The following is a 23,623-nucleotide window of genomic DNA, read 5'->3' on the forward strand; positions in this document are numbered from 1 at the left end:
AACTAAAGAAGACAATGAGTTGCTGCTATTGATTCTGTCCTATGTTGGCTGCTGTTTGGGTAACTTTCACTTATATAGATAAATCAGCCTTTGTAGTTAGCAGTGAAAAGAAAGCCAGAATTTGAAATAAAAACATGAAAGAAACTGTACAAAGATGTAGATTCTACTCTCAGTGACAGCAGTCAAAATTCAGATTCGGTCTAGATGCAAGTCCCATAAAACTTGCACATAAACAACCTCTATAAGAAACATATTGTTGCATTTACTCAGAAGTATTCTCATGTGTAGAGTAACTTGCTGACATAAAATACCAAATTGACTGGCACCTATCTACTGACATTACCACAGACTATCAGGTGGTCATAAATATTTAGCAATAGGCTTTGCTGAAAACATATGTTCACTTCTATACTTGCATGTATTTGTATATCAATTCATACAAAAGTAAGTTTCACCTGAAGAAAACAGGTAATAAATACTCCTGTAAGTAATACTGCTCTATAAAAAGTCCTTCAAATTTTCCAATGTCTGCTAAGAAAGGCATAAAAAAAGTTTATACAAAGTCTGAAGAACCACCTTGTTTTACTGGAATCCCTTTTATGATGCACTTCACATGCAAAGACCACCGTATTATTCCATTTTTCGGTTCCACAATTATTCAGTATTCTGAATTTTTGTGTTCCTGGGTGTGAGATTCTTTTTCTAATGAAGTGCAATGTGGATATGAATATATGTGTACAGCTTCAATGACTTACTGTGCTTGCTGGTAAAAATATGGTTTTGATTATCCTTAAATCTCCTGATTCAACCTACTTTGGGAAAGTTGAGCTATATTGTTTTTTACTGTTCACTTGACATGGTGTGCATTCTAGCTGAGATCCAAGGTACTGTACAGTGGACTTGCATCAAAAGAGAAACTGTTGCAGCAAATCTTGATTGGAAGCTGAAATGTAACTTAAGGAATATTAATAACAGAAAGGTATTGAAATCAGAGTTCTGGCCTTAAGCAAACAATTTCTCAGTGGTCCAAAGTGCTGGTTTAGGAGATGGATAGGACAAAAAGTGCTGAAAATATATAGAAATATGAAGCCTTGGAAAAAAAATAAAATCTGAGTATCATTTGTTTAACAGACAGGGCTTTATATGACCTCAAAAAACTGTGTTCCATGTTGGTTACTGTTTTGTAATGGAATTCCATTACTTTGAAAGCAAATGTGGAGCCTGCGGCAGCTTTGTTAGATATAAGAATATATCTATCCTCTAGCTGATCTTCCTGTGCTTCTAGCTCTGCATTTGGTTTCTTTTTGTCTGGAGTGGTGATTTTATGACAACCCATTTAAATTTTAAAGATTCATGTTAATATACTTTGAATGTTGTGCAATGCTATTAGGGCAATGGACAGAAAACCGACAGTATCTTGATTACTGATGTGCCAGGAAAGGAAGAGATACTCTCAGAAAATCTTTGTTACATAACTTGGTTCTGAAGTTAATTACATCTCTGCGTGCATATGGGCGAGCCTCAGAGCCACCTGCTTAGGTTGTATTTTTTTACTACAGTGTTGCAGCTGAGTGGATTCCTGTCTGCATCCTAAGCTGCATGTTCCTGTAGCATGCTGTGCCTACATCAGCCCTGTGCTGTGAGCAGTTCCTTTCTCAAAGCAAAATGTGACACTGTTGACAAGCGACTGGTGGGCTTTCAGAAAGGCAATTTTCCTGCTGACTGAGCCATATTTATGAGGTAGGCCACTGCAGGGATGCCTATCCCAATAAACAGAAAACCATCTCAATTTGTGTCTGAAAAGAAGTTGATATCCTCAGCAAAGCCTCCCTCTCTCAGAATAATACCCTGACATCCTCTGGCTTTGTGGATGGAGATGTTCTCATCTCTGGCTAGAGGTTAGTGTTCTCATGTAGTTTCTACCTTCTGTCTCTGAAGATTTCTGACAAGACAGATCCTTTTCGATGGCAATAATTTTTCTTAGGAAATGAAATTCTGAAAGATGTGTTAATCGCATTGTTTCAGCATTAGACTTCTTCATTAGTTATGTCAGAAAATTACCTTAGTTTAATAGGAGAGTACTTCACTATACTTCTGATATCCAGACTCCACATCCAGTAATGAAGAGATCATAACAGTGCTGAATATGAAATCTGAAGGATTCTGACAATCTGCATTTACTTTTCTAGAAAAAGAAAGAAGAAAGAATGTATGTTAATAGCCTTCAAAAAGGCAGGAGAGCAAAAAGGTATTTTTTACTTTACTTGAATAAATAACCTACTGAGAGTTTATTTTATTTTCCTTTTTTAATATTTTTTATATAATCAGACATTAATACATGAACTAAACATGAAACAGCCCAGGAAAATTATGTTTAAAATTGCTGCTCAGGTTACAAAGGCACCACGAAGGGCTCACATTTTGGTTTGTTCTGTTTTTATGAGTTTTTTTTATCATCTGCATTCCTCCCCTATGCTTTGGTACATCTCTGTAATTCACAGAAAATTATGTGTTATTTTCTCACTGGACTACTTTGTATATTACAAAGGATTATTACTTCTAGCTGTACACAATTAATTTTTCTTTCCTCAACAGCAGTCAGTTTCAAGCTTGGTCAGAATTTTGAACAAGCAAAAGCTGGAAAGATGAGAGAAAAAATTTAAATACTTCAGTGTACAGTGTAAACTCTGGTTTATCACAAAATACCAGACAACAAATTGCATCAACCAAAGCCTAAAACCAAAGCAGTTTTTCCCCTGCCTCATAAACGAGTAACAGTCGACAGCTCTGGAATGTGCACTCCTCTCCCATGAAAACATTTTTCCGCTCTGCCTTTTCCAAAACTCCAAAGTTCAAAGCTAAACTACTACATGTTATAAAAGAACAAATTTACCATGACACTTAAACAAAGACATGAGTCAGTGTATTCAGATTTCTTGAGGGAGGAAGGAGTTATGTTTCTTGTTAAGGCAAGGTTTGCAGTAAAGAAGTTATTTTTATAGTTTTATATATCTTCTTATAATTATTTATTCATGCAGATGTTCTGTTTTACTGCACAGTTAAAGCTGTAATTCATGCCCTTTTTGTAATGGATACATTAATTGAGGTTTACAACATTTCTCCTCAGAAAGCAAAATATTAATATCCTCACTAAACAAATGGGCAAATGCAATCACAGTAGGAAATTTGGTTCAGTATTATTTAACATATCCATGGCAGTCTGGGAACCTCAGCAGTTTTTCTTTGCTCTGAAGAGCGCTACTTGCGTTCTTGGGAATGGCATAAGCAAGGTGGCCAGCATGTATGTTAACAACAGAGACAAAATGAGGTGGCTGTGGACTGCTGTGGACAAAACAACCTCTATCTGGAATAAAAAGCATGCAATTTTGTGTCCTCTTAAATTTGAGATGTAGAACATAATAGATTAAGCAGCTGAATTGCTGTATGTAGTTTTCAAAGCTGTCTAGGAAACTTGGAACACCATTTCCATTTATTTGGAACAAGTGGCTGACTCATTTGTCTGCCTTGAAAAACCTCTACGACTGTTCCTGACTGGATTAAGATGAATATTCTGAAAGTCATTGCTCTTGTGAAACAGGAAAGGAGTACAGAAAGTCACAGAGCTAGTGTTAATACTGAGCCTCATTGAATGTAATATCGATTTGGAATATGATATAGGATGCAAACTTCTCCTAGGTACTGTAGCAGCTTTAAAATGTCCACTCTTTCAAGCAGATTGATGTGGCCAAGTCTTGTCCTTTGTGGATACAAAATTTGGGGGAGCTAGATCAAAGCTCTGTTATAGATTCAAACCTTTGACACTGAATGTTATATTCAGTAGGATGGAACCAAAATCAGAAAATTCTGAGCATGGAGAAAACTGACATATCAAACCGTATCCAACAGCCCTTGCACACCATCAGGATTCAGTTTTCCCTTATTAATATGTAAAGATTTATTACGTCATTCTTTAAAAGTAGTGTTTAGCTACAGCAGAGACAATATGCTCAAATTGAGGGGCACAATTTTTTTTCCTTCAAATGCAATTTATTTTTTTTTTCCCTAGCTGGTTGTTTTACCTATAGTCATAAGTTCTCTTTAACCTTTTTAAAATACTATCATATTTCACAGAGAGGTTTTAACGTAATTAATAAATGGGGTTTTAAAACTTTTAACTTTTTAAATGGGAATGTTTTAATTTTTTCATTTGTCTGTTTTAGAAGCCTTTAACCAACTGTACCATTGAATTTAATGTTGGTTATGAAGGAGATCATCTGTGGCAAGTAACATTTCTAATAAAGGAGAATGTTACAGTCAGTTTTGTTGGATACAGCCATGTCACACTGGTGACAATGGCTAGAAGCACCAGTCACCCAAAGAGGGGAAAATGCATTAAGTGGCCCACTGGGTAGATGAACCATGTTTTGATAACCTTTGGAATAAGGACAAAAGTGAACTCTGCTTGACTGACAATAAACTCATTTAATTTTCAGTCATCATGCATTAAACTTTCAAAGTTACTAAGAAAGCAACACCAGGATATAAATGTCACTGAGCAGTAGGGTGCAATTAAGAGGCACCTTGATAGAAAGAGAGCAGCTGCTTAGTAACAGGCCAGTGGTGGCTGTGCTGGCCTCCTGTGTGCAAACAAGGGTGAGAAGGGGCTCGCTCCCCGCTTTCCCTGGAGCCAAGCACAGGCCTCACCTATGAGAGCTGCTTTGTTTGGCTACATGGGCAATCCAGGCAGCAATGCCTTACATGTTCTGCACCAGTCAGAACCACAGTTTGGGCACACTTGGTACCAAACAGCACAGTAAGGATCACACAGGGCAAATATGTATTCCCTTGGCCCTTGCTTCCACCTCCCACATTATGCAAGTGAGCAGAGAAGGGACTTTCACTGGAGGTTGGGAAAACTGTGATTTATAACATTGGTGGCAGGTGGAACAGGGGAGACTGTGGGACCAAGGGAGCCAAGTATTTTAAGCATCTGTTATAGGCCTGTGCCAGATGCAGGATACCAGACAAGATGTGCCATTTGTCTGTTCTTGAATGGAATTTCCTATGTCCCTAATACCAAGCAAACTCTGTTTATTTATAATAGAACTACTTCTGGTTTTGTGGAGATGATATACAGCACATTTCATCTTTTTAGTTTCACAATGACATTTAAACACTTAAAATGCTATTTATTTAGCTGTGTAAATTCAGTCAGGAGGCTGTTTTGCTTTGTCATGAGTGAATCTGTAAAGGCTGGAAAACTACTCAGTTTAGGGAGGCTGCCTTGTGTAGTTTCCTGAAGTACAGTTTTCTCTAATGCTTGTCTGGGCTAAAAACGGGACTTGGGTTCTTACAAGATCTGTGTCAGGCAGTGATTTCAAGTGATCGTTTGCATGGGCAGAGAGAGAAGAATGATTTGGGAAATGCTGACTGTTCTCCCCTGACGGTGGATTCTCTTCCAATTCTAAGTGATTACATTCAATAAGTAATTCTAATAATTACCCAAAGGAATAAGCAGGAATTTCTAAGCAAAACATTTTCTCAGAATATGTAAATTCAAAACTACAGCTTCCTAGTGGAAATGCAAGTGTTAGTAGTAAAAGGAAATGTCTCCCAATTATGGAGCACATTTCTTGACAATCTTGACAGAAACACAGACTTCCCAGAGTAACAGCATCTCATCATGAGACTGGTTATCTCGAGTTGATTATCCTACTTTTAAGTCTCTGTGCTACCTTGTTAATACAAAAGACGTAAGGCACAAATTACACTTAAGACCAGGAAAAAAAGTCACTGCTGATATATACAGCTCAAAAAGCAAAATGGAACAGCCCTACTGTTCCAAGACTTGGACTCCAGAATAAGCCAATTGCACAGAAGGGTCCCTCTTCTGCATATCAACCTTGCTTACTGTCAGCATCCATCCTGTCACCACTGGAATTCCTGTTTGCTCTTTCTCCAAAGGCACATCAGGCTGGACTATCAAACCTTCCAGCCTTTTTCACTGGTCCTTTCTGGTACCTCTGCTCCAGTGTCACATCTCCCAGTCCTTTATCAGCAAGCTGTGTCCTGATTACCTTACTGCTCTCTGAACTAAGTCCTTCCTTTGAGGAAGATTTTGAGTTTATAGGAGGTGACACCCAAGACAGACTTCTTGACCTCAGTTGACCCTAGCTTTTATACTGAAATGCCTTGGTTTCTCTTGGACAGGAAAAGCGAATTTAAAATAAACAAAAATCTGCAAGATGGAAGAAGTGAAAAGTTGTAGTGACAAATTTACTAACAAAGCCCTAAGGCCCACAGTCCAACTAACCATAAACCAAGTTCCTCCAGTGATATTCCCTCTAACATTTTAGGTCACAACGTACATCAAAGCATGTGCAGTTAACTGCCTGCATAACTGTGCTTCATGAGTTCATCCCTTCCTGCCTCACTTCTGCTGTTTGTAAAGCTGAGGCTGTATTATTAGACTGGGGCAGTGCTCTGAAGTCCAGCTTCTGACAAGAGTTGTTACAATAATTACTGCAGCAGATGTCAGAATCAAGTGAAAGCAGCCATTCAACAAAGTACAAACCACAATCATCACTTATGTAGTGTGCTATTGCAGGTATAGAACCAGCAGAGCAGAAAAATGTTCACACTTGCTTCTAGATGTGATCCTCTGTTAGGAGAGTATCTCCCTCCCCCCTTCCCCCCTCCCCCAAAAAGGTTTTTCTAGTACTTTGCTGTTTTTAGCTGTAGCTAGAAAAGATACAGCTGCATTTTTTGGCTTATACAGCTTGAACTCAACATTCAGCAACAGCTTAGTCTGAGCTGTTTCACAAAACTATTTTCCTGTAAACATTTTCATTCAATAGTTACCATGTAATATCTGTGCTCCCTTAAAACATACTAGTGACTGGGTGCCTTATCTTCATATTGCCAGACTGGTCAGATACTTGGGAGGTGGTCTGAAAGCTGAGAACAGAGGCCAGACAGACAGCATTTAATGAAAGCTGGATTCTGACATGGAGTCCTGTGATAGACAGTCCAACAAGCTGCTCCTGAGTGACACAGAGAGCAGCATCTCAATTGGCAGCTGAATGAATACAGTCAGTTTGAAGAATTTTTAAGTCAGCCTTTAGCTCATAGCTTTGGAAACTGTCATTTGCAAACAGACCCCACACAAACAGGGCATAAAATAGAGGATCCAGGCTGGGGCTTGGGGGTTTTGCACACATTTTCACTTTCAGGTACTCTGGTCCTTGCTTGAAGTTCAGGAAAATCATAAATGTAGCTAAATCATACAGTGTAGAGAGGCTGCTTTAAGGAGGCTGCTGCTTCCCACAGAGGTAAAGTCCGGCCAAGAACAGCATGTGTTTCCTCCTCTGCATCTAGCACAACTGCAGCTAAGTGGTTGCTTATGTTCAAAAATGAATGAAATATTCAATGAAAACTAGAATCTTCACTAACACAATCACTGCTTCTTAGTCGTCACACAAAATAGAGTTTCTTGCCCAAGCGTGCCTGGCTCTCTAAGAATAATGGAGACAGGACAGTGTTTGGATAGCTGCTGCTTTTTCTGAAGAGTGGGAAGGGTGTGCCTGTTTTGGGGGCATGTTCACAAAGGTTTTAGTCCAGAAAGAGGTACATCTGGAAAGAGCATGAACCAGGTTGCCAGACACTGGCACTGCTGTTAGAAATAATCCTTTCTCAGGAAAATACCAAATGTGGCTGTCTGGATTGCCCACAAGTATCCGGGCATTTTTCTTGGCAGACTGGTGGCTGTTTGGCATTTTGATTGCTGCCTCAACTAGTGTCTAATTCTTTCTCTGCTGAAGATGGAAGAATACACTTGTGGTTAAATCACTGGTCTAGGGATTAGGCAAAGTGGTTCTGCTCAGATTTTAGTCTGCATCCTTGGCCAGGTCACTTGAGAATTTTGAGAAGCGGTCAGCACCCACAAACGGGGTAAGATTTTTCAAAAGCTTTCTGCCTCCACTGAAGCAGTGGCCAGAGGATCAAAGGAACTTCTTAGAAAATGTCTGCAAGTGTCATTGTGAGAGCTACTGGGTGCTGATCACTTGTGAAAATCTGTTTCTCATTGAGGTGCCCAGATGGGAATCAAGCTCTCCATCTAGCTCCCACCATGATGGGAACACACTTGAGAATCTGGCTAGGAGCAATCTCTTGAAATCCTATACCAGCAACTTTCTCTGCGCCTCAATTTCCTCTAAAACGAGAGTGATGTTGCCAGGGTGCTTGTAAGGATAAATTTATTAACCTGCTGTGTGTGAGGTTCTTGGATGCTTCTAAAGCCAGGAAAGGGAGGTGAAGCATAGTGTCTTTCCAGACATACCAATCATCTGTGTAAACAGGACTGTGCTAAAGTGACTAGAGCAAGAGTCCAGGAATAAGCTTTGCTCTGCGTACAATTTACAAGCCTTCAAGTTCAGGAGCTCCTGCTTTTTGTTTGTCTCAAACCCTTGATCACAAGATGGGGCTTCACCATGCTAGGGGGTGTAACATACAGATCAAAAGAATTCAGCCTTAAAAACCTTTGTGCTGAACAAAGCAGGGCCAGGAGAATACATTGTAAAGAAATGATGAAGCTGTTCCATTTCAGCTGTTTGCCTTCTGAACTCCCTCCTGTTGAGTACAGTAGTTTTATCATTTTCTTTCCTCACATAATATTTCTTTCCTCACATCCCACCCAAGTGTTTGGTATTTTTGTGGGGAGTTCTGAGGGTTTATTTTAACTCTACAGGACTGGTTACTCTTATACTAGATACCATATGCAGTAGTATCTTTTGTAGTTTGGGTTTTTGGATTTTAAGATCCAAGAACATTAACTAAAAATGGAATTTTTTTTTTCTTATTTTCTTTTTTAAATTACAACAGCTTCAGTTTTGCCTCCAGATGTGGAAATCTGAAAGGTCCTGAACCTCCTGCAGTGTGTGCTGGAGCAGCCTTCCTTCACATGATGTGACATTTTCTTTCCAGCTGAGAGCAGAGTCCCCCATGCATCCCCCTTCATTTTTGGCCTTCCAGCACCATCTGTGCGAGCTAATGCCGCCCAGATCCTTCTCCAAGGGGCACCGAGGGCTGGCACGCAGAAACAAAGCCCCGGGGCTGGATCTCCGAAACCCAAGAAACCTCAAATGCATTGTGTTTCCATAAATGCTCCTCAGCTGACTGGGCTGTGGGGAGTTTCTGCTCTCCTCAACCCTCTCCTTTGGGAGTGGGAGGCGCAGGTCGCAAATGAGTTTTCTGACCGCCCCTGGGCAGAAATGGCGCTGCCGTCGGAGCGTGAGGGAAGCACAGCCACCACGGGAGGTGAGAGCTGCTCCGGGGCCAGCGGGCCTAGCCTGACACGGCCCCCGAGGCAGGGCCCTGCTTGGGCCGGCCCTGCCCTCAGCACAGCCCGGTGAGGGCGAGGTGTCGCCACCCCGCCGGGCCTTGGCAGCTTTCCTCAGGAACGGCAGGTAATGGCCGCGGAGCAGGGTGGAGCCCTCAGGGTGCCCTTGGCTTGGTTCTGCTTTAGACTGCAACACCAAGCGTGGAATATGTAACATTTTATTAGAAATCATGCTCTTTAATGTTTGATCTTTGTATACTTACAAGCCTAATCAACAACGTGATAAATGAACTTATGAATAAAAATTCGTAAAAGCCTAAATAAATATATCTGTAATTATAATAATATAAGAAAATATAAAATATAGTGTGGCCAAGGATTCCTCCCTAGATCCAGCCGCGAATACCCATTCAAGAGATAACAATTGTAGCACCCGGATAACGATCCTAGCCGGTGCCCATCAACCTAAGAGAATAAGCAGGACACGGGCCATCAGGCTGGACAAAGAAACAAGCCCGGACGAGATACTCATCACCGGACCTGAACACCCCGCCTTGCAAGCCACAGTTGGAGAAGCAATCAAACTAGATAGAGAGAGAAGCCCAGCCGAGATATTCATCGGCTCCAACCTGGACCCAACCACTCCTGATGGCACAACCCAAGATGAAATCAAGGAACACCCAGGACCTTTTTACATGTGAGGAGACTCAGCCCAAACGTCTATTGATTCAGTTCCTCAATGCCAGGAAATCCATTCAACCAACCATCAAGGATCCTTGGTGAATGGTGCTTGCTTAGAATTTAGCCTCAGGACACAAAACCCCTATAAAAACCCAGGACAGAGAACCCTCGATCGTGAATTTGAGAAAACCTATACCTTTGGGTATAGACCCCTATCCACCCAGCGCTGTGCTGATTTATTTTATAGTAGTTTTTTTCCTTTCGTTATTTGTTTTATTGAAATTGTTTTATAATAAATTGTTTTCATATTTAACCTCATTTTGCCTTCGCATTTATAACAACAAGAAAGGAGATTTAATCCGCAAAACAGCAGCTAACAAGCAAGCTCTAAGTGATAGCCAAGAGGTAGAATAACTAATTAGTTGTTGGTAGAATTGCCTGGTCAAGGTTTAGGCCTTGATGTTAAGGTTTAGGCCTTCATACGCTTCTGTCATCTTAGACCTGGGCTGAGGTTAACAAAGCTGGGAAGAAGGATGCCCACTGATAGTGGACACAAAGAATGCAGAATGAAGAGAATGCAGACACAAACTCCTGCTATCTTGATAGCTTTTGGGCATTAGGTATACAACATTTCATGTTTTCCTGAAGCTCTCTCAACTTATAAGCAGTTGATAGAGCAGAACTATTTCTCCTCATCATGTCTGGTGGCAGAGAAAGAGAAGCCAGGAAGGGAGGGTTCCTGCACCCTGAGCTGAGGTTTGTCATGCCGAATGCCCCCAGAAAGTGCCACGTTACCTCCTCAGTCTCCTTCAGGCTTGGGGGGAATTGCAGGAGCAACTCTCAGTCTCAGCTGTGGTCATTGTTTTGGAGGCGTGTGCGTGTCATGAATGTCCGTCAACCTAAAATTCCAGTTCTTGAAACGTGCTTGACAAGTGAAGCATTGAAAATATAATACATTTCTGTTTACTTATTTTTGAAATACTTATTTTCATGAGATAAGCAGTTACTAGAAAGTTCGAAGCACACGTAGCAGAGAAAATGCCTTTCAGCAGTCATAAATTTAATTTATTTTGCTTGTCAGTCCTTTTGTATTGAGCTCTTGGCAGTCTTTAACATGGAAGTGAGAGATGTGATGTTGAAAATAGGGTATTTCGAAGAACAATATAAAATATTCATTGTAAGTGAATTCTGAACTCAGTGAAAGCAGTTTTTGTTCTTGAAATTTGAATCAAAGAGCTATCTTGTCCTGACTGTGGAACAGAAATACTCCATAAGAATCACCTTCCAGAATTAGCCACCACCGCTTGGATTTTAGTGGTGCAGCTAGTTGCTTAAGAGCAATCTAAAATCAAAATGGAATAAAGGTGACATTACAAAACATACCTGAAATGAATATATTTCCTTCAAACTGCAATTTTAAAGCCATCTGATAATTCTATTCCAGTGAATAAGAAAGAAAATAAATTACTCCTGTAAATTTACTCTTTAATCAAGTATGATGACTGAATGCTAAACATACGGTTTTCTGTATGAACAATGTTTTTAGCTGAGACTAGTAATGCAATCTTAGGGAACAATCCTGAAATGTCTTCCATATTTCTTGATGTAGTAAGTTATGCTCAGATACCCAAAAGATAATAATTATCTGTCAGAGTTCGTAAGCATAAAAACTTTAAAAAAAACATCCTTTCAGTGACAGCTTGGATGCATAGACATCCTAAATTCTGGAAGGGTGGTTGAACTGGAGGAGAGCAGGAATTCCTGTAACAGACACAGAATGGCCAACTATGGCACCACTTTTTTCTGTGGAAGACAGGAAGTGCTGCTGTGTCTGCACCTATAGGAACATCCAGCAGAACAGTTCAGAGCTCTCACTGTCTGGCTTTGCATGCAACTTGTGTGTACTGCAGGAACCCAGTGCATCATGAACACCTTCAGCCTTCACTGCAGCATTATTTTTTGAGCTATCCATCCATAAGGCTGGGATAAGATGGGACAGAATCCTTCCAGTTGTTAATTCAGTTAGGGAATTGCTACTTAATAAATAGTCTGGGTAGCTCTTCCGAAATATCATTCAGTTTGTGATTACAAATTAAAGTACTGAGGCTTGTCCAGTAATCTACAGCAGCATATCACCAAGTGTACCCACAATAAATGCAGCAGTCCTGCAATATCTTCAATTAGAGCCTAATAATGATTACAGGCGTTTTTGAAAGCATAGCTGGATTTTGCTAAGCTCTACCCACCTTCAGCAAAAGTCTGTCCATTCACTGTAAGGCTTGTGTTCTGTTTCAGTGTTCTATTTTTTTTTAACCAGAACTTGGCTTTGATCCTTTAAATCCTTCTCCCTATCAACTTAGCAACCACAGAGGCAGTTTATTACTGAAAAGAAATCTAAGAATCAGTTTTGGCCAGCATTGTCTTGGAAAGTTCATTTTATTAACACGGTTTTGGTTTTATTTCAAAAACACTTTGACAAGCACTGACATTTTTGGAATCAGTAAAGCACAAGAGACTTACTCCTAAAGGCCTAAGCTTTGCATTTTTCTGCAAACAATGTGACGTGCTACTATGGTAAATTCAATTCAAGCCACTGACTGAAAGGAAACAAGTACTGAATGTTGTAATTTTTTTTTCCCCTTCATTTTCTAAAATATGTTTTGCATGAATGCTAGTGCTTGTGAGATATACTTCCATAACTGCTCTTTGCTTATTTGCTTTTCATCTATAGTGCAGGTGGCAGATCTATCAATGCTGGCAACATAAACTTTCCTCACACGCCTGCTTTTATTGCTCAGCTTTGACCTAAACCAACTACCTCTTGACTTTTTGCTGAGATTTGCCAACAGGGGTCCCAGTTGTGTGTTTTACATTAATATCCATCAACTGAGAGTTCAACTAAGATCACCTACTTCATTTAAAAAGGAATAGTAGGAAATATCTGAACCCTTTTTTTTTGTTGTTGCTGCTTTTCTTTAAGGCAAGCTGAAAGAGAATTTCTGGTCTCCAAACTACATAAAGACTCTTGTTCTGATACTGTGTATTCCCTGGAACTTCATGTGTGGTGGGAAGAACGGAAGGGCAAAACAGAGGTGAGTTATGTGCTGGCATAAGCAGAGTTGACTGCTAGATTTCTTTAGTGGTAAATTGATTATCTTTGGTTTGTGTGTTCCTGGGGCTGTGCCATCTTCCATTCTGTCCTTTTGAAAACTATGTTGAGTGAGAGGCAAAGTAAGCATCTCCATTCCAGAAAATATTTATTACATACATGCGTTGTTGCTTCACAGAATAAGAGTAGGTTTTGTTAGAACCTTTCCATAATTTTCTGTTGCAAAAATGGTCAAATGCTTTGGTTGGAGTTTCCTATATGCAAATCCAGTGTGCTACTGTCAACCTCTTACTTTCAGAGTGAAGAATGCAGCAGTATGTTGGTCTGGGAAGAGTGATTGCTTTTTTAGTTAGCAGGAAACATATGCTGCAGATGTTTCAAAGTTCTGGCTTTAAATATATACCTTTGATATCTACCTAGTTAAACTGTTAGTTTTGACTCATTCTCCCTTTAATGGGATAGCTTTTATGTATCCTATATGTTGCCACGATAGATTCCTAGGAGCTGAAGTAAACTGGCATAGCTGATCCAGGAGTTTGTGATTTTTAGTGCTGTGGATATTTTTTTAAAACAAAAACTTTCTGAAGTTTGCAGTACACTTTTTTTTTTTTTTCTCAGCTTTATTTCAAAGCGACTGCATGAAGTGTATGACCTGTTTCTCCAGTAGTGTAACCAGGTTATATAGGCCTTTTCCTACAGGAATGGAAAAGAAGTAGTTAGGTTCTTTTTCTATTTTGTTTTGCTGAGGGGTTTTTGTTAGTTTTGGTTTGGTTTTTACCAAGGTTGGAGTGTTCTTTTTGGTACCATTTACTTCTTACTTGCAAATGTGGAGTTCTCAGAAGCTGACATTTTGAAGTGTTACACTTCAGGGCTGCCAAGAATATTTGCGCTAACTGCCCAGATGTCTCTAAAATGAGTGTAATGAGCACACACGCACATTTGTCTTGAAGAGGTGGAAAAAGCAAGGTGTGGATATGATGCAGAACAGAAGGATACCTTAGCTGTGTAGAATTATGCATGGCATAGCTTCTAGCATGCTTCTCAAATCCAGAGGGGGAAGTTTCTTACCTACCAGGAAGTCCATATTATTTTTGAGTGCCCTCATGTTGAACTCAGTGTGGTTGTTGATGAGACCCCATAAAGAATGATGTCCACAGACGTGCACAGACACCACAGTCATCAGTTCACCACAGGCTCACAGCACTGGGAATAGAACTTCAGACCTTCGCCTCCGCAAACACAGCTGCTCATCTGGCCTGGGCTTTGTAGCCAGCAGAGGGAACTGATAAACACTCTCATCAGGCTGCTTTATGTGTTTTTTTATAACCAAGAGAGGGCACTGATTCTCACTCCCTTTTGAAAAGGATCCATTTAATACCACCCCTCAACACTTTCACCTGCCATTCATAAGCAACAAACTTATATTTATCTTGCTTTTGCTAAAAAATATGGACTTGCATGAAGTTTTAATCACCTAAAAAGGTCCCAGGACTCCATAGTGGTATTAATTCCCTGCAGTGCAATTATGAGACTTTAAATTCATTACACATCAAGACAATTACAGAAACACATCCAACATTTCAGGAGTGCAGGGAGAGCAAGCAGAATTGTTTACTGGTGACTACAGAGAATAGGCACAGTTATTGCTCAAGATCTAAAAAAGGCTTCAGAACCAGGAGTCATCATTATCTTTTTAAACATATATAGATCCAAAACTTTTGCTGGGATTTCTGTTTGCAGAGGGAAAACCACAAAAAAGGCAAAAACACTTGCACAAAACTCGAGAAAGTGTAAGTGGCAAAAATAAGGAACTTTTGTACAGTTAAATACAGCTGTTTGCTGGGTTTTTTTTGTTAACAGGCAGAACAAACCACCTCTAATGTTTTTGTCTTGTCTTGTTCTTCACTATATTATCTCCATTGAACAATTGCTCTTTTAGAAATATGACAGTAGTGAAAATTAAAAATTATCTCCCTGTAGAAGGAAAGAACCCACAGCCTACAATAACTGGAAGGCAAAAGAAAGGAAAGTATAGGGATAAATTTAAGCCCAAGAGATAAAACTTAATCTTACCTCCCCTGAGATACATAGACAGACATAGAATAAGTGGGCAGAAAATTCTGCCATGCAGATATGCTCATAGATAGATAAAAATTGTTTTCTGTGGCAGATAGTGAGATGACCATTAGTGGTTCCTTTTCTGGTCCTCCAGTCGCCTCTCATGTTTGCTACTTTATCTATGAACAATGCATGCTTAGCAGTAATGTTTAAATTAAAAGAGTAAGAGACAAGGTCTCCATTGCTAGGGTAATAACTCTGGAAATTGAGCACTGGAATGTGTTGGGGTTTTATTTATTTATTTATTTGGTTTTGGTTTTGTTTTGTTGGTTTTGAGGGTTTTTTTGAAATGCAGTATTTGCAAGGCCACAGGAGCAATTATGAATCTCTACCCTCATAAATTAACTTGAGGGCTAAAAACTAGAGGGAAAGGACAAAGCTGGTGGTTGGGGCTTTGGTTTTTCTTTGTTTGCTTGCTTGTTTGTTTGTTTTAATGGGTATGAAATTATATTCTATATGTTTATAGAAGTGGCACATAATAATGAATGTAGAAAAGAAAGGAAGATTAATATCAATGCCCCCTACAAGATCCTTTCAGTAATTTTGCTTAAGCCCTATGAGCTTCTCTTTGAGCTCTTTACTGCTGCTTAGTTACCAAAACCGAGTTCTGAGTTGCCCATCATTTCTGGTCCATGGCAGTGGATCTCTGCTTCTTCAGCCTGCCAAGACTGGGCTGGTCTCCTTTAACCACAGAGTGTAAGGAAGAGATGAGCACTTGCTTATTTGTTTAATTGTTTATTTACACCCTTCAAGAATGATTTATTTGTAAATCCTGTGAAGGGGTTTGTTAAGGGTTTCACAGGAAGTTTGAAAGTGTTAGGAGTAAATGACCTCTCTCAAGATTTGTCACTGGAATTCTCCCTGCTGTTCAGCCCTAAAGAGTCATGCAAAGATAGAGCAGCTAGAAAGGGGTGGACTTCATAAGGCTGAATACAAAATGAAGTGTGGGATTAGTGCTGGCCTGGAAACCAGAGGAGCTAAATCTGACACTCTACCAGGAATTTTCACTGTGACCTTGCGTAAAATATTTTATATATTTAGTGACAGCAGGGGCAGAGGAAAACATAATCTCTCCCTACAGAGAGGTGTGAAAATAAATTCCTGAAGGTAAGAAGTTCTCCCAAGCAGTGGCAGTGGCAGAACTATGCATAGATAAGCAGACAGTGAGTGATATGTTTATCCTCTGTTTCTATGTATCTAGTCTAGCACTTTAGACAGCACTGGGAATTACACTAGTGGCTTAAGTAGATATTACTGCCCTAAATAAACAACCTAAAAAACCTATGCATAACTGCCAGGAAAAGTGGCTTAGCATCCCTGCTTAACACTTAACTGGTCTGTAGCTGAAAAAATTAATACAGTCTCTTTACCTTTATTATTTTTAAACATTATGATCATTACTAGAAAAATCTGAATTCCTTGATCTCCCAGTGAGTCCCTTTTTTTTTTTTTCCCTTTAATTCTGGTTGTAGCATTACTTTAAAATTTCGGCATTTTTACTTTAGTATCAGTGTGCTTTGACCTTGTTAAAAGGAGTTTCAGGTGATCACAGAGGTCAATAAATGCATTCCTAGTCATCTGAGTTCTCTTGGAGAACTGCTGGGTGCAGTTTCCCTTCATCCCTTGCTGCAAAGTGATGGTAAGCTGAATTATCTACTCAGCCTAAGAGAGAAACTGCTCAGAGGAGATTCTGATCTAAATTAGATGCATTCCTTTGAATAGAGTTTTCTTAATATGTCCTGCAATCCATTTTTCAAATGCCAAAACATTACATTTCACAGCAGGCTTTAATAAAAGGCATTTTGCTATATATACATTTCCTGTGACAAATGCATTATTTTTTTTCCATGAAATTTACTCTATTAAAAATTCTGATTTATCTGATAAAGTTCTGTGTGAACAAATGAGGCTTTACTGCTACACTGTAGACCTAAATTCTGTATGCATTGAACTTTAAATCACATATCTTGTTGTGTTTTACAACAGGAGTGTTTTTGGAAAGGGGAGGCTTGCTGTTAAAATCAGATGTTAACTAAGAAATAAAATTTTGCAGCTCAGAGTTAATGCCAGCCATGAGGAAAACCATTGGGTCCTCTTCCTGTCTTCTGTGGGCAATTTATATTAATTACCTGGATGCAAAAATAGTTTTACTGTAAGTTTGTTATAGAAAGCACTGTACTTTGGTTTTTAAATAGCTCAGTTTATTTGAGTTTTGGATTTTTGTTGTTAGGGTTTCTTTTAAAGATGCTTATGTAATCTTTCAGGCAAATAGCTGAAGGCAGTGTTTTTATTTCCCCACTAGTTAGAATAGATAACATATAAAATCAGAAAAAATATTAGATACAGTATGCAGAAAAGGGAGCAAAGTTCTGCTGTTACACAGTGCTATAACTTAAAATATTGCAGCTAATGTGAGTACAGTTATATATGGACATAATTCTTTCCTAAAGAAGATTTTCTGTTTGTGAAAGACCAAAAAAGACTCAGTTTAGAAAGAGAATTGGACATTAGGAAAAAAATATTACTATTTAACTGAAGAATGTATTATGTATTTATAGGCAGCATTAACTGCTTGCTTTTGGTAGCTCATGCTTTCCCTCCTCTCTGAGCACTGGAGAGAGGCATTGTAGGATTAGGATTTCTGTGATGGAATTTCTTCAAACAGGTGACTGTGTGTTAAAAGTGCACTGACTCACACAATGTGAAAAACTGCTACTGGTCACTAATAGATTCATCTCTGTGAGGATGGACAGATGCATGGATGGGAATGCAAATATTGTTTTGGAACCACTTTTAAATGTTTTAACTGTTCAGTAGCTGTCTCTGAGGCACTTAACTATTCCTTCCTCTAATACTAGAAATGCCTATGTAGGAAAACTGCAGATAAAATAGAAACAAGCTAATCTAAAAATTTCATAAAGACACAAGGTCTGTTGTTCCAAGAAACAGAACTTTGTTTCTAAAATATCTACTTTAAGCATGTTTGGTACAAGATAATGAATTCCATCAGTCTTATTGCTGTGCTTCTGTGAGGGCTTAAGTTCCATCACACTTTTTTTAAAGGCAATGAAACCTGTGAAGATGCACTTCAGTCCCAAGATTGTCTCAATTTGGCTAGTAAATGATATTAGCAATAAATTCCAGTTCCTTCCTTAAATTAACAGTAAGCTTTTTTTTTTTTTTTTTTTTCCCTCAAACAGAATTTAAGGAAGCTTTACAGTGATTTTTTTTTTTTTCATAACTTTGACTGGACTGAGAAGGAGACTATTAAGAGGGATAATAAATTGTTTAATTGGTCTGGGTATACTAATCTCTTCAAAACCAATCAGAAAGGGAGAGACCTTTTCCCAGCCACAGTGTTTCTCAGCAAGATCTGTTTTTATTTCACTGCTAAAACAACAGACTGTTACTAACTTAAATGTCAGATGACACTACATCTGAAAAAAAAAAAAAAAAAAAAAAAAAGGCGGGGGGGAGCCAGCACCACCCAGCAAGGCAGTGCTAGAGTTCACATTAAGACTTCCTCACAATAGCTGGTTAAAACAGAAACCTGAAGTAGCAGTAATCTTACCTTGAGTACACAAGATCCAAGGAGAGAAGATCACTGGCTCAAAACAGTGGAGGACTGAGAAAGTGCTCTGATCTGCTGCTGGTAGCATGCACTTGGCTTTTATGTGCAGGTGGGAGGAGCTGCTCCCTACGGTAGGTGGGCAGTGAGGATAGCAGGCAGACAGCCTTCAGAAGGCATTGTACAGTAGGATTTTGCTCTTTGGGGACAGAGAGAGGGAGGAAAAGCAAGTCGGATGGCATATACATGAGAACAGTGTTGGATTTATTTGCTGGTTGTTTTTTGGGTTTTTTTTGTTTTTTTTTTTTCTGTAAATTTGTAGTTAAGTAAGGATTTTCTACTGTATTTATTTTTCTAAATCTGATTCTCTAAGTTATTCCAGTTGCAGTGCTTCTAGGTCTCACTTTGTCTATTGGAAGGATTTTTGTGGCAGTGAGTTACTAATGCAAAGTCTTTATCAGAAAGGTCAGTGTTTCCCTTTCTGAAAAGGGATAGCTATGAAGAATCAGACCCACGATCTTTGAAGTTGTCTATTTTCTCAAGGATTGAACTTTCTTTATATTCCAAATGTCTACTAGATTCCAGCTCCGGAACCCTCCAAAGTTGCTGTTTTGCTGAGCTACACAGCTTTTTCTTGACGCAGCTGTAACATGTTCCATCTACACACTGACTTTCTAGCAGTTTAGTTTAGAGCAATTTTATTGTTCACTGTGTCTGAGTTCTAAACAATTTTCCCAAATGGTATTCTCAAAAGGCAAATGTAGCCAAAAAGACAAACCAGTAGGAATATGCATTCCTGGTGGTTTCTGTGTAAAATCATTCATTGTTCATTTTAACTCATTCATTACTTTCCACTCAGAAGAGTGGATGGCACAGATTCCAGAATCTGGCTCCTGCAGGTGAAACAGTTGTACCCATCTCAAATATATTAATTCTCTATTTATGTATCTTCCTGCATGAGCTATCTGGGCCTCTATTATTTTCCATAATACACGAGTAAAACCTGTGTCATATTGGAACATAAAATGGGTGGAGAAAGCTGGAAAGATAGAACAGGAAGGGGAGAACAGTAGTGTGCAATTAAGGGGATGTCTAGAGGTGCATCCTGACTTAAAATCTGCAAAGGACCAGGTAGAAAAATGAAGAAGTATCAGGAGTTTCTTTGTTACTGAGTTGAGATAAATTTGTAGCAGAGCTTGTGGAGATATGATATCTACTACTTCTTTTACAAAAGGGCCAAACTGATCACTGGTTAAGGAGTTATGAGCTACTTTTTTTTTATAAAAAAAGCAGTACGAGTGAATTGATCAGAACATAGTGAGTTGCATACAACTTTATTTAGTCTTGTCTTTTTAGAAAAAGGCTTACAAATCAAGCACCCATCAACTTGGATGACAGTGTTATGTGGCAAAAGAAGTTGCATAACCCTGGTGATGTAGCCTCTGAGATTTGGAATTGTCAATCTGAAAAAGACTGGTTTAATTACTAATATTTCTCACAGGTATTTCTTTGCTGTTGGCTAGAGCATTTTCTACATTATTGCAACTAATTGGGAAATGAATTCAAGCTATTTTGTTATTTCTGCAGCACTCAAAGTATTTTTACAGTTCTTATTAAGAAATGAATTTCTGGTGTGATTACAGCATGCTTTTAGGAAGGCTACACAAAGTAATTATAACATGGGAATAGGGAAAGAAAGTACAACTTACTGCAATAAGTTTGTGTATTTAGTTCAGTTATGGCACCTGGTAGTGGTTCAACTGACTAAATGATGCGTGTAAAATGGAATTCTACTCAGCTAGCATCTAAATAATCAGATGATTTTGTACTTAGACAAATCTAGGTTGAGATTTTCAGAAATTAGAAAGTAAATAGGCACCCATGTCCTTATTTGATGATAAAAGTGCTCTGCTGTCTCAAAATTGCTGAGCTTTCTGTTGGTCCCTTCTAAAATCAGTGGACGCTTCTATAAACTCAATACCTTAAAGAGATCAAGTTCTGTTTTTTTATTTTCTTGGGAACAAAAGTTAGAATGCAAAGTTTGTATGCTGGTATATTTTTTGTTTGTTTTTTTGACCATAAGCTTCATGTGCTAAGCACCACTTCAATTCTCATGAGTGAGTCAGTACTCCTCCCTACTGCATGGGTTTTGTGCACTGATCATGTGTCCTACTGTACTGCAGACTCAAGGATAGCCTTACCTTTTTATAGTTCTAGAAGACAATAATTAAAGTTTTTTCTTAGTTCCTTCCTTTGGGGAATCTTAAAGTACTTTACAAGTGTTAAATAGACCTACCAACACATTACATGGGTAAAAAGTATTAGACCTATATTAATGATTATTAAAGCACCACCATGATGCAATTATATGGAAGATTCCTGATGAGGTTACAACATTATGCAGAGACTGCACAAAATTATTAATATTCATTCCCTGAGTTGGAAGGGACTCACAAGGATCATTAAAGACCAACTCCTGGCTCTGCACAGGACACCCCAAGAATCACACCATGTGCCTGAGAGCATTGTCCAAACACTCCTTAAAGTCTCTCAAGCTTGGTACTGTGACCACTTCCCTGGGGAGCCTGTTCCAGGGCCCAGCCGCCCTCTGGGTGAAGAACCTTTTCCCGATATCCAACCTAAACCTCCCCTGGCACAGCTTTAGGCCATTCTCTTGACTCCTGTCACTGATCACCACAGAGAAGAGACCAGTTCCTTCCCCTGCACATCCCCTTCTGAGAAAACTCCCCTCAGTCTTCTCCAGGCTGAACAGACCAAATGACCTCAGCTGCTCCTCACATGGCTTCCGTTCAAGGCCCTTCACCTTCATCACCCTCCCCTGGAAGCTCTCTGACAGATTTGTATCCTTCTTACATTGTGGCACCCAAAGCTGCCCCCAGCACTCGAGGTGAGGCTGTCCCAGCTCAGAGCAGAGCAGGACAATCCCCTCCCCTGCCTGCCTGTGATGCTGTGCCTGATGCCCCCAGGACAGGGTTGGCCCTCCTGGCTCCAGGGTGCTGCTGACTCAGATTCAACTTCCCATAGACCAGGACCCCAGGGATCCCTTTCCACAGGGCTGCTTTCCAGCCTCTTGTTCCCCAATCTGTATACACACCCATGGCTGCCCTGTCCTGGGACCTGTGGGTTTCTGGTCACTGCAGCACTTATCTTCCCTGATGAGACTTTTAGTCAAAATATCCGTGGGAAACTTGAATCAGGTCATCATATGATCAACTGGATTTCAGGGCACACTGCCAGGCTGGACAGTAAATTCAGTGGACACATGGCAGGAAGGGTTGTCATGTTCCTATGACCAGGAGTGATGTCCAAAATTTCAGTTTCCATCTGCCTTTTAAAAATAAAGCTACTTTTTCAATATGACCCTCCAGTGCTCTAGCCCTCTTACTATATTCTTGCCTCAAAATACCTAGATTGGTTTGCCATGAGCTTCAAAGAATTGTTTGAGACAGCCTGTCCTTTCCAAAATCTGTATCAGGTGCTTATAGGGCTACACCCATAGTGCAGAACAGAACTGCTAGTAAGGGAGTCAGTTTCATGAAGTACTCAAACTGGGATAGATGGTTTTATCACACTTTTGAGAATAATGCACATTTTCTTTTCAGTGAGTCTTCTATAAATTTATTTAGTAGTAGAGACTTCTATTAAATTAAATTAGTTCTGGCATACAAGGTATATGGCAAAGAGCAATTATGAAAAGAAGTGGCATCATCCTTAAGAGACAGATTAAAACTATAGCTGTACAACTGACATGTATTTCACTCTAGGTCTTTTAAAAGAAAATGAGCCAAAATTCCTGCATTTGTTCTGTAAAAGAATTGATTACTCCCAGTTTTCCCCAAGTGTGCCAGAGCTAAAATACTGTGTTGGTAGTGGAGAGAATAACCATGGATGGACTGGGAGGCTGAACCTTTGGAAATCAATGACCATTTATGTATCACCACAGCAAAATAGGTGGCTACTTGCTGTTTGGCAATATTATCAAAGAAGGAGAGTCCCCAGTTAGATAGCATGGTGATGGCAGAAGATTAGCTATCAAGGTAAAGGTGTCAACATTGTTTTTAAACACAACCCAAAAAGTATTAGTAGGAGACCTCCTAACATAAAGTGGGATAATACAGGCAACAGCAGCCTTGTGAGGTAAAAGGTAACACTTCCAGATTTCAGCTATAAATGTAAAAAATTCATGATTCAGGAAAGAGGAAAACATTTCAGGGTTTTGTTTTGATGGTTGTTAATAGAAAAATATTCTGAACAGCCTACAGGTAAATTTCTGTTACCCTATGCAACCCTCGTGTAAATATATTCTTCTTTTCATCTTACTTGAGTGTAGGACTGTAGGACCACAGACACAAACAATGTCTCAATTTCACCAGTGGTATATTTTATTAACCTGTGGTTTCAGGCAACATTCTGTCTTCTGTCATGCTTCCCGTCATTGTAAGTTTTATTCAAAGTCTTTCCAGCAAGTTTGCCTTTTAAAGAATTAAATGTGACAGTGTTGCAGTTTTTATAGAGTATTGTTGGCTGGTGGCTTTTTTTTAATAGTAGATTCATAAACTTAGAGGAGAGAGTAATGGGAAAGAGTGAACAGTTCTGAAGTTTTCTCTGCATGATACTGAGAATCTGTCTGATACTGCCTTTCACATTTGTATCTGTAGATTAGTGCCAGTCAGATGGTCTGGCTACAAAACCACTGTATGCCATCCAGTGTAGGTTACAAAATCAGGATATCTTTTGAAAATGCAGATCTTGTAGATGAGCAAAGATCCAGGGCCTGACTGCCTGTCAG

At 39.3% G+C, this 23,623-nt stretch overlaps 1 protein-coding gene across 2 annotated transcripts in view; it reads right to left on the reverse strand.

The window, feature by feature from the left end:
* Window positions 1-18,939, reverse strand: part of COL8A1 (collagen type VIII alpha 1 chain) — an 87,904-nt gene extending 68,965 nt beyond the window's left edge. Inside the window, exons 1-2 of one of the 2 annotated variants that reach the window (XM_015645519.3) lie at window positions 18,817-18,938; window positions 2,062-2,185 (exon numbers count right to left, since the gene is read on the reverse strand). The gene's annotated coding sequence lies outside the window, so the exon portion shown is untranslated. Of the gene's footprint in view, window positions 1-2,061; window positions 2,186-18,816 lie in introns of both variants that reach the window. The other variant, XM_015645538.3, reaches the window with a different exon arrangement.
* Between the last annotated feature and the right edge of the window lie 4,684 nt (window positions 18,940-23,623).

This window comes from Parus major, chromosome 1 (genome assembly GCF_001522545.3).
Source record: "Parus major isolate Abel chromosome 1, Parus_major1.1, whole genome shotgun sequence".
NCBI lineage: Eukaryota > Metazoa > Chordata > Aves > Passeriformes > Paridae > Parus > Parus major.